The sequence below is a fragment of the Fukomys damarensis genome, unplaced genomic scaffold (genome assembly GCF_012274545.1).
Source record: "Fukomys damarensis isolate Sample0158 unplaced genomic scaffold, DMR_v1.0_HiC HiC_scaffold_18, whole genome shotgun sequence".
In the NCBI taxonomy this organism is placed as follows: Eukaryota; Metazoa; Chordata; class Mammalia; order Rodentia; family Bathyergidae; genus Fukomys; species Fukomys damarensis.
In genome coordinates, this window is record NW_022900930.1 from 26,874,004 (window position 1) to 26,885,455 (window position 11,452).

At 32.9% G+C, this 11,452-nt stretch overlaps 1 pseudogene; it reads left to right on the forward strand.

Moving 5' to 3' along the window:
• Nucleotides 1-10,670: 10,670 nt before the first annotated feature.
• Nucleotides 10,671-11,221, forward strand: LOC117286773 (annotated as a pseudogene).
• Nucleotides 11,222-11,452: the final 231 nt, after the last annotated feature.

The window sequence follows — 11,452 nt, forward strand, 5'->3', positions numbered from 1 at the left end:
GAAAAAAAAAAAAAAAAAAAAAAAAGAAAGAAAGTAAGAAAGAAAAGGGGCTGGCCATACAACCCTCAGGAAAGGAGCAGATTATTTCTGGTCACTGGCCTCGGTTTGCTAACAAACTTTACTGACAGAATATAAAGTCTTTTGTGTAGAGGAAAGCAAAAGAGGCCAGAGGCTTTTTTTCCCAATCTATCCTGTGTGGCTTGAGTTATCCACACTTTTTCAGTCCATCTCTTTCTTGTGGACTTCCTAGTATGGCGATTCTTGCTCAGCACTGTCCATGTTGCTAGTAGACCGGTGGGTTGGAGTGCTGTTTTATGAGGTCCTGCGCCTATGTTTTATTTTATCTACTAACCTCTTATTTCAGATTGATTTTGGCATCAGGATGTATGTCCCTGCATTTATGCCAATTATCTCTGCTTTTAGTTGATTTCTCTTTGAGTAGGTCCAACGTGGCTTTTTCTTCTCTTTTCATCTCTTTACATAATTTTTTCACAAAAGTCATTAATGGTAATCCACTGCTAATCCATTATTTTCTTTTCTGTATATTACTTTATATCAGAATCATTGTAATAAATTCAAATTCCCCTTTCCAGAGTGCTGTTTCCTTAATTTCTATGACAGTTTCCTACTATAAATTGCCTATCAGAAGCCATATACTTCACTTTTTTTGCTAACTAAGCTTTACTTTTAGTGAAGGTATTCACTATTATATAGTATTTGCTTAGTGAAAGTATTAATTATGCTGCTGCAAAATAAAAAATCTTGAAACAACACAACACTGAGTTTTCCTTCTCCATCCTGAGTCATTTGAATGGAGATGCATATGAACCTCAATTAGGCTTTCTGTAACCTGACAGCAATTGTACTGATCAGACACAGAGAAAGTATTTTCTTGATGATACAACAACTTGAAAATAAAAAAAAAACACTTGTGTTCCTCTCTAAATGTTATACAGACTCTAAATAATACTTGGAAATATGAAGGCATTTCATGACTATAAAGAAAGGTAATTTCAATAGATAGAGATGTTAGAAGTGCAAAATAACTAGTTTCTTAATTGCATTGGACAATAACTAAATTAAACTAATTATGAAAATTTGCTAATTCTTATTTTCTTATCATGTCATTGATTAACCCACACACTGTATAATTCTGATAGTCAGCCTGAAATATTATAAATCATTCACTTGGATTTGAAATTAATATTTTAAGGGTACAGTATCAAAGAAAAACTTCTTTATGGAAGTTACATGTCTGGGTAATATCAACTTCTCATTTGAGGAGTGATACTAGCCATTTTAATGAGCAAGATTAACAGCAGCTACAAAAAACAGAAGCTGGATTAATTTAGGATTGTAATTTTTTTGATCCATGTTCTCTAGTGCTTTAGAAATTAGCTGTAGCATAATATTCTTGAAGTGGACATAAAACAGAAAATTGTAATATCATTGAAATCAGGAACAGATATTAGAAATAATTAAGAACAGAGTATGTCTTCAGAGAGTGTTAGTGGCTTACATTTTGGTTATATCAATAATGAGGTTATATGACTCAAGTAGAAAGGGAAAATACTGAACACAGATCAAGGAGCTAGTTAACTCTCACTAAGGCTATATTCCACATAGGCTTTTAAGGTATCAAAGTATTTTATGAATTCGTGACATGAACAGAGAAATTTAGAGAACCTAGGGCTAAAATCAACATTTATAAAAGGCATTTGTATGTTTATTTCTAATCATTCCTTTAAAATATTTATGAGCATCTTTTACCTGCTAAGTTCTTATTAGATATTTGAATTAAGGGGAAAAAAGAAATATGTTTACATATTCTTTAAATTCATATTCTATCAATGAGATAGTATCCTAATTTGAAGAACACTGAGGTAAAGGGCCCTATTTTAATAAAGCTATCAAATAAAAGATGTGATTAGAATGAAAATGTTGAGACTTTTCTGAGGAAATATTTGATCTTGAATGAGTAAATGAAAAGTTAAAGTGTAAATAAAAGGACAGAGTGGGGAATTTGACAGGAGAGTCAATAGCAGTAGCAAATGAGAGCCCAAAGATATTTGTAAAATCAACCTGATGAATGAACAAAAATAAAGCTTCTGTGTTTAGAACTGAGGTAAAGAAGACAAAACTGAACATAAAATGTTGAGTTGAACAGGAAGATCATAGTGGTTGATCATATAGGAAGATGAAAATAATTTGCCCATCTTAATATAAATGATTTGCCCCCATCTTAAAGCTTTTCCCCCATCTTGATGTAAGTTATGCCCGCATCTTAATATAAATGGCATGATATTGGGGTACAGTGTAATATGACAATACTCAGTTTTCAAAAGATTAAATCACTGCTACAGTAATGAGTGTCATAATACTTTTATTTGATCAATATGACTGTGAATACAGAAGAGGCATTTACAGTGGAACTATCACTGGGAAATATATTAATTTTTAGTATGTTCAGCCACTTGTGATATTAAAGACAAATATGACTCAAATTTACAAACATTTATTTCCATTTTATGTAAAAAAGTAACTCCAGGACTGTAGTTGTTGGGATCTAACTTCTGTGTTGCTGCCCAGAGTTTTCATTAAGTGAATTTGACATCACTGTTCAAAAGATTGTGCCAGCTCTTCCTTCTTCAGAGAGCTGCATATAAAAGGGTAATGGGAAGAATTCTTGTGGTGACATAGCTATTCTATGATGTTGTATTGAATATATAAACCTACATATGTGATCGATACAATTATACAGATACTTCTCAAATCTACCAGGATGAACAAAAGTGAAACTACACAATTCTGAATTATAAATTTTTTATATCTGTCAATATCATTGTTATGACTATGTTCTACAGTTTCTGAGATGTGGCCTTTAGTGAAAACTGGTTAAGAGCACACTGCAACTCTTCCTGGTATTTCTTATAATTTTGTGAGAGTTTGCAATTATCTCCACAAAATTTTACTAAGAAAAAATAAATGGTGATGTAGATAACCATGTGTTTTATATTCCCTTGTGAAATTATAAAGGTTTTAAAGCAAATATCTCTTTCCTTAGTTTGCCCTTCCTACTAGTCCATCCAAAGTGCTTAAATTTTAATCTCCAAACAAACATGTAGCACTTCCATTAATTCTTATGACCTAAGGACAGATGTACTCTATTCTTTATAATTCTACAAATATTCTCCTGCTCTCTTCTATTCTGGTAACAAACTCTAAGTTACCTTTCAAAAGATATTCCTTGGCTATCTTCTGGGTTTTTCTTTTTATTTTGGTTTCGATTCCTTTTGTTGTTAGAGACAGTAACTCTGCTAGCTAGCCTGAGCTCCTAGTGATCCTCCTGCATGTGCTACCAGCCTGGCCATCTTCTGAAGAGAGACTAGGTGTTCTATTGTTTGCCTCAAGAAGTTCAGTCACTTATGACTTTGTTTGTTTGTTTGTTTTGGGGTTTTTTGTTTTTGTTTTTGTTTTGTTTTGTTTTGTTTGGTACCGAGGATCGAACTCCGGTCCTTGCGCTTGCGAGGCAGGCCACCAAACCTCTGAGCTAAATCCCTGGCCCCATTCACTTATGACTTTTAATGAGATGTGATGAAAAGCCTTTGGCCAAGCATTAATTCAAACTGATTAGGGGTCAGGTTGAGTTTGCTTATAGAATTTTTCTTTCTGTAGCTCTGTACTTTTGTCCTTCTCTATTTTATATAGATTTGATGTGAAGAGAAGTTATAACCATACTGCAATCTTGAAGAAAAATAAGGATATTCAATAAGAAGACAAAGGAGCCAACCTATTGACAACCCTTTTATATTGTTTAGAAATTATCTTCACATGATAAAAAATAAACTTTTATATTGTTAAGCCATTATGGTTTTATTATCTAGTTCTTATAGCTACACATGCCACAAAATGAAGCAATCCATACATTAGAGAGCAGATAGAGCTTTAAGCAAGTCAGTTATAGTTTTAATGCTAATTTTAAAAGATAAAAATCAAATACAGAAAACTTCAATAATGTGGTAATAATTAAGATATGACTAAGATAATAAAACAAAGTTATTGAAAAATTAACTTTATATCAATATTCTAAGCACTTAATAGGAGATATTGTCTTCATTCTTCCAAGCAATCATATGATATAAAATTGTTCTAGAAAATGAAGCTAAGATCTAAGTTAAATTTCTTGATGAAATAGATTTGGGAAGTGGCTGAGGCAGAATTCCATTCTAGGGCTTAATAACTCCAAAATTACACATTTTCAGTAATTCTACACTCTTACTATTTGAAAGCACTAAATGATCTGGCATTTATTTAGCAACTGTAAGATTATTAACACTTGATTTTTTTAACTCAACTGAATTTTTTCTTTAATGTATAGTCATTTTCCTTCCATTTTACTCTTGTTACGTTCTAGTTTAGAATTCCACTGAGTTGGCAGGAATTGTAGAATGGTCAGCACATAGATTCAACTCCACAAAAAAATATAGAAGATATGATAGATATCTCCTTTGAAGATAATTACTAGCAAGACACATGAAATTATTTGCATATAAAAGTATAGAAATATTTCAGGTTGAAAATGCTATTTATTTTTGACATGATTGTAATAGTCACTAGACATTTTTTTAAAATGACTGCTCTCACTGTTAAATACATTTGATTATCCAACACAAAACAACCTCAAGTGGCTAACAAACAAGTATCTCAGTTTTAGATTATGTTCCATTTAAAGGACTACACGTAAACACCAAAAGAACCTACAAACTCTGCAGTATATTTTATTGTCAAATCTTTGCATTTTTAATTAACAGCTCTCTAATCAAATCAGTTTCAGTGTAATTATACTTGCCTTACTTATAAGAAAGATTAGCAATTTTTTGTGGGATTAATGCAAAACTCATATACTTTAATTTTCCTTTTTAATACAACAGATAGTAGTGCATGAAGTTCATTTAATTATTAGTTTGAGCATTCAAAATACAAAAGAGTGAAAACTAGATAAGCCCATATCTGCTTTTAGTAGAAAGTACCTATGTGTGTGTTTCATTCTCCTTATGATTGAATTTCTGCTGTGAAGCAGTCATAGTAATCATCCTTTGGCAGGCAGTACAGTACATTTATTTTATGTGACTTACATTTTTCTTACTTGTTGTATTCTCCTGATGGTAATAAATTCCTTAATATTTATAGAATATAAATAAAATATTGCTGCGCTTAGATGCAATACAAATTCAATTATGGATGATGCACCATTTAGAGCTAGAATACTAGTTAGTTTCCAGATATCACACATAATAATTACTGTGATATATATTAGAAAGAAGAGCCAAATATTGTAATTTCAACAATAAATCTACATCTATTTCTAAAAAATTGATCATAAATACAAAAACTACAAACACACAATAGTAGAAAAACCTAGATTATTAGTTCCTTGAAGATTTTGTTCTTTTAAAAACTGCTTAAGACATTGCAATGTACTCTGTAAATCCTCCTTGAGATTCTTTTTCATAAATCACATAAATAGATTATAATTCCAATATAATTCTAAGCAATGCTGCATCTATTTCTTTTGTTTGTTTGTGTCTGGTAACAGTGACCAAACTAGGGAACCTGAGCTTGAGGCGGGTGGGGGAACCACTGAGCTAAATCCCCAGCCTGTGCCTATTTCTGTTGTCACAAAAGCAGTAGTCTCTACATAGTTTGGTTTCATTCTGTATTCTTGCTAATATTTATTTTCTTATTCATTTTAAAAGACTCTGTTAATGGAATATAATTAATGTAAATACAAAGCATTATAATTCCAAGTAAGTATAATAAACCCAAAGAACAAAACCAAGAATTTCACATGAGAACAATGTGCAAAATAACTCTACATTATTCTATGATGTGATATAACACTTAAGCCTTATTTTATCTGAGGATTTTAGGTAATCAGCCAGAGTCCATTAGAAAATAACCAATTCTAGAGCTAATTAAAATATTTTTGTATTTTTACATTTTAAATGTTATATAAAGACATAAAAATAGGACATATTAATGAATGTCATGTGATACTTTGATACGTGTACAGTGCATAATGTTTAAATCATGTTAAATGTATGCATTTTCTCTCTTATTTCTTTATGAAAATCTTTCACAGTCCTTTCTTATAGCTTTGTGAAATGTGCAGTGCATGGTTACAATCTCTAGTCACTGATCTTTCAGTAGTAAACCAGAACTTTTTACTGTCAGATATATACCCAAAGGAAATGAAAATGGTATGTTGAACAGCCAGCTGCACTCCAACATTCATTGAAGCTGTATTTAAATAGCAGGAAAAAAAAAAAAAGAAACCAACCTAAGTGTTCATCTTCTGATGAGTGGATAAAGAAAACATGGAGCAGGTTCACAATGAAATACTACCCAGCCATTCAAAACAAGAAAATGCGTACTGTTGTTACAATATGGATGGAAGAGGAGATCTTTACAACAATTGAAATGAGTAAGCCAGACAAGTCTTGTATGGCCTCAATAACATGTGGAAGATGTCTCTCGTTTCACTTGTGGGAACTGGGAATTGAACTCAGTACCTTGCACTTGTGAGTCAGGCAAGGGGCCACTGAGCTGAATCCCCGCCTCCATATGTGGGAGCTAAAAAACTTGAGAGCAAAATGCTGATTAAGAGAGTTGGGGAGCAGAAGAAAGAAGAGAGACTGTTCAATGAGAACAAAATGACTTTTAGTAGTAAGTTCTGTTTGTTTTTACAAAACTGCTTTATAAAGTTACATTGAGTTAATATTAGAATCATCTCAAATTTATGTCTGCTACCTATTTTTGTTACTAAAAATACTAAGCTTCAGAGAAACAAATTAAACTTTCATTTTTAAGGTTTATTTGTATTTACCATACAAGTTGTGATCAAACTATGTGGTGAATGTTTAAACAAAAATTATTACAGTAATATATTTTACCACTGTTGCCCTTCAAAAAATAAACTCAGGTCATTCCTGTCTCAGAGACTGATATTTATAACCTTTACACAGTCTTTCCTACCCGCTTCCCCCTTCCACAATTCTCCAATTCCTTAAACTTTTTCAGTGTTCCCTCAGAATTCCATGGGCCCCAAATTTCAAAGTCTTGTAAGAACACATATTTTACTGTAATGTGAATTTACCTTATCTTTGAATACAGTGTATAACCTAACTCAATTGGTGGCACATTTTTTGCTTGTTTTCAGATAACTTCTATAACTTTAGACTTGAAATGAAAGACATAGTTTGTATACCACATTTACATTATTAGTTCTTAGTTCTTAACATATTCTCATGTTACATTATTTTTTTCTGAGTCTCCTAATATAACTACTTGGAATAACAGTGCATGTTTTAAAATTGTGTATTTTTTTACCTTTTTAAAATTCAAAAGCAATGGACAAATTGCTGATGCAGAATAAATCATGTAATCAGAATATTTTCAATCCCTGTCATATATTAAAACATCAACATTAACCAATAATAACGGCACTTTCTTGAGTCTCTCTGTAATATCAGTTACACCCACCCTACACAATAATCAAAATCTGTCTCTACCTCACTGTAGTACTCCAATACAAAAATATTTCAGCCTTACTGGATCTCAATTCCATTACTGCAACCACATTTCACTCTTTTTAGGCTTTTGGCACTTTCTCCTACTTTGTTTTACTTTCTTGAAATGGATCCAGCTCTGATTAAATCAACTCTTCATCTGTGCCATGCCAGTCCAATTTATCTTCCTATAAACTTGACTGGCTTTTCAAGTGGGCTCTTAATGTTGCCCAGAAGTTATAAAATCCTAATTTCCTAAATAATGACTTTTTCATAGTTATTTTTCTCTACTCAGATCCAAACACTACTCTCCAAATCAAATTTCCACTTACTTATTTGGTTTTTATATCATAAAACACAGGAAGAAAAAGAAAGAAGAAAAAGAAAAGAAAGAAAACTCTACAGATTTCTATTCTCTAGCCGATTCATAAAGCTCATACATCTTATTCTCCTGTCAGTGGGCTTGGATGATTAGTATGTGCTCTTTACTGAAGCCATTTCTACACTAGCACAACTGTTTATTGAGGAACACTTGTCAACCAAAGTTCCACTCTTTATTCAATTCAATTTTGTTTTAACTTTAGATTTTTTCCCATTAGCATACAAACATATTAATTTACTGTCCTGTACCACATAAGCATGAGGATATGTTCTGAGAAGTGACTTCACTCTCATACAATTATCATAAATATCTTTACACAAATTGGGGTGGTATATTTAGGTATATAACGAGGTTATGGTTTTATGTATCTAAACATAACTAAACATACTTACAAAAGATACAGTGAAAGGACACCATAATGGATAAACAGTGCTACATTTTAAAGGCCATATGTCATGAGTGGAGTTTACAGCACTAACATTTATTCTGGAAGAATCGGTGAGTGTTGAATGTGAAGGCCTAAGACATTAGTATCCACTGCTGTAGACCTTTAAACTTCTGTATACTTGGGCTACACTACATTTAAAACACACTGGCCTAGCCTTTTATCAGGTCAGAATTATCAACACCACTGTCCTCCATCTCTACATTTTATACCCTGGAAGGTCTTCAGGGGCAATGACATGCATGAATCTGTCACTTCTTGTCATAGTCATGCTGTCTTCTGGAATCCCTCTCAGTCTTCATAAAGATCTTGCGAATATTTGTCTCCTGAAAAATATGTTCTTGGTAATTTGATTACTTATTGATTTCATTGTAGATTTACCTGTAAGGAGATAATGCACCATGAATATTCTGCTTTTAAATGAAAGCCTTTCAGTGGTGGGACAACCATGTTTTCAATTAATAAAAATGTTGAACTTTGGGGGATTTAAGCTTTCAAACATTTCAATCAGTTATGGAGGTCTGCAAAAACTTTTGCTAATCTTTTCACTGCAAATTTTCTTGGTAACTTTTTGTTTCTTCTAAAATTTCCTTTTCTCTTGCCATTTCATCACATGTATGTTCACTACAGGATAAGGATTTTAACTACGATTATAATCTTATGGGATCACAGTCATGTAAGAAGTTCACTGATGAATAAAACACTTTTATGTTTGGATGATTCTATCTTAAATATTAAAATTTTACTTGAATCTACTTTTCCTGTTAAATGACTATTCCTTTTTCTCTAATTTTCAAAACAGTTCTTTAATTTTTTAAATAAATATGGAGTCTAATTTCTATCTATACTCTTGTTTAATCTGCAATCAAATCCTTGCAGAATTTTGCCTACATGTTAGCATTAATATCATGATTTGCCAGCTCGGTTTTAGACTTTGATGTTAAATTCAATGCTCAGGTCTTGTCTTTATTAGACTATTACTACTTCTTTCAAGATTTTGTTGTTATTATTATTTCACATTTTATAGGAGAATGAGATAGTTCCTTAAATTATCTGGTAGTTTACAGTTTCCAAATAAGTGGAATATATATATATATATATATATATACAGTATTATATATAATAACTATATATATATATATATATACACATTTTTTGCTATTATGTGGGGTAAAAGCTAGCTAGAGTGTTGCATATTTAGACCTATTTTGGCAGAGGAAGATGCAGTGGTTCAAAGGAGTCCTAAAAGAAAAGGCAATATATATATACATTTTTTCATTAAGTACATTGGTACATTTTAGATATAAAATATAATGACATTCATCATTGGGAATTTGTACCTTTACTTAATATACCTTAGTTATTTTTTCCCTATTCCCCTGCCTCCCTGTCAACACCTCCAGCCCTACGTATTTGCAAAGTCTTTGTTTCCATTTTTCCTTTTCTCAGTTTTAAAGGAAAAATGCATTTCATTTTAATGAAACATTTAGGAGATTAGTATTTTAATGAAACAGGGGTATTAATACTAGTAGTAGGAACTCCACTGAATACTTATTTGTTCATTAATACCTGGTTTATGTATATATTTAATTCTTATACAACTTTGCAGAATAGATTATATTATCATTCTTATTTTTTTAAAAAAGCAGAATTAATCCCACATATTTGGAAGAGACCTGAGAGGTTTTAGATTTTTTTCAACTGACTGAAATACTGGCCCATGCACTACAGTTATACTAACTCCACAAAAAGGTATTATGGGAAAATGTAGGATATTTACAAATAATGGAAAATAGTCTAACATATAAAACAAGTGAATCAAAAATGTGAAGTATGTTACATTGATTAAATATACTTAAGTTAAATGTGCTTATCAGAACTTCATTTAATCTTCACAATATTTTCAAAGAACGCTTATTGTACAAAAGTCAATAACCAGATATGTACAGTTCAATCATATTCCCAAGGACATACAACTAGACAACACTATATCTGGAAAACAAAGCAATATATTTTAATTTCAAATTCATGAAACATTTAATTAAACATTTAATCCTGGATGAAAATAATTGGAAGATTGGGATAATTGTAAAGACATATTTTTCCTACTTTTATCCTCAAAATATTTTATCACTTGGCTCCCTTGTTACCCTTGCTGCCTTGTGTACACCATGACATTCCTGCTCTGCTGTGCCTTGGAGTCTGCTGATTACAGACTGAAACTTCTGCGAACTACTTCATGACCCTGTGTGAGCAAAGCTAACACTTGCAAACCATGTGCATCATCTTCTTTAAGTTTGCTCCTCATCCTGTTTCCCAAAATACTTACAGACTTATCTGGGCAGGCAACAGGGATGAATTCTACCACAGAATGTCCAAGCTAGCCGACTTCTGGGGAAACAACAATGAGATTTTTAGTGGGCTCGACATGAAAGAAGGCAAGGAAGGAGGCATGTGGCTGGGCATCAGAACTAGGGGAAGCTAGCTGCACTCACCAACTACCTGAGGCCACAGCTGGACGGAGATACCCATGGCAGAGGTGAACAAGTAATCAACTTTCTGACCACTGACATGGACAGCTTGAAGTACCTGAAGATGCTAGGAACCTATGGACTGAGCAATGCATAGCTGGAGACACCCTGGAGGAAGCTGCGTTTTGTGAACCAGCTCTTCCTGGAGGCTGTGGAGCAGATCCAGGCAATCCCCAAGGATGCCTTTGTTGCCCAGCTCCTGGCCCAGAGTCCTCTGATCTATGTGTTACATATTCATGTCCATCTACCTAGCTCAGGGTTTGCCTTTGTGCCAATGGAGAGTGACAGAGTCTGATGCTAGGCCTGGGTAGGCCCAGGTAGGCCGTACTTTGAGAATGTACCTGAATCTACTCTGCCCATTTGCACAGGCACACTCATACACACATAAGGCAAGTGTTAACATTTTTACATGCATACATGTGTTCATGTGTGCATGGATAGGTGCACAGGCACACACATGCACACATATGTGTGCCAGGCAGGCAGAGGAGCACCTCTTACCACACATGCACTCCTAGTCATTTGG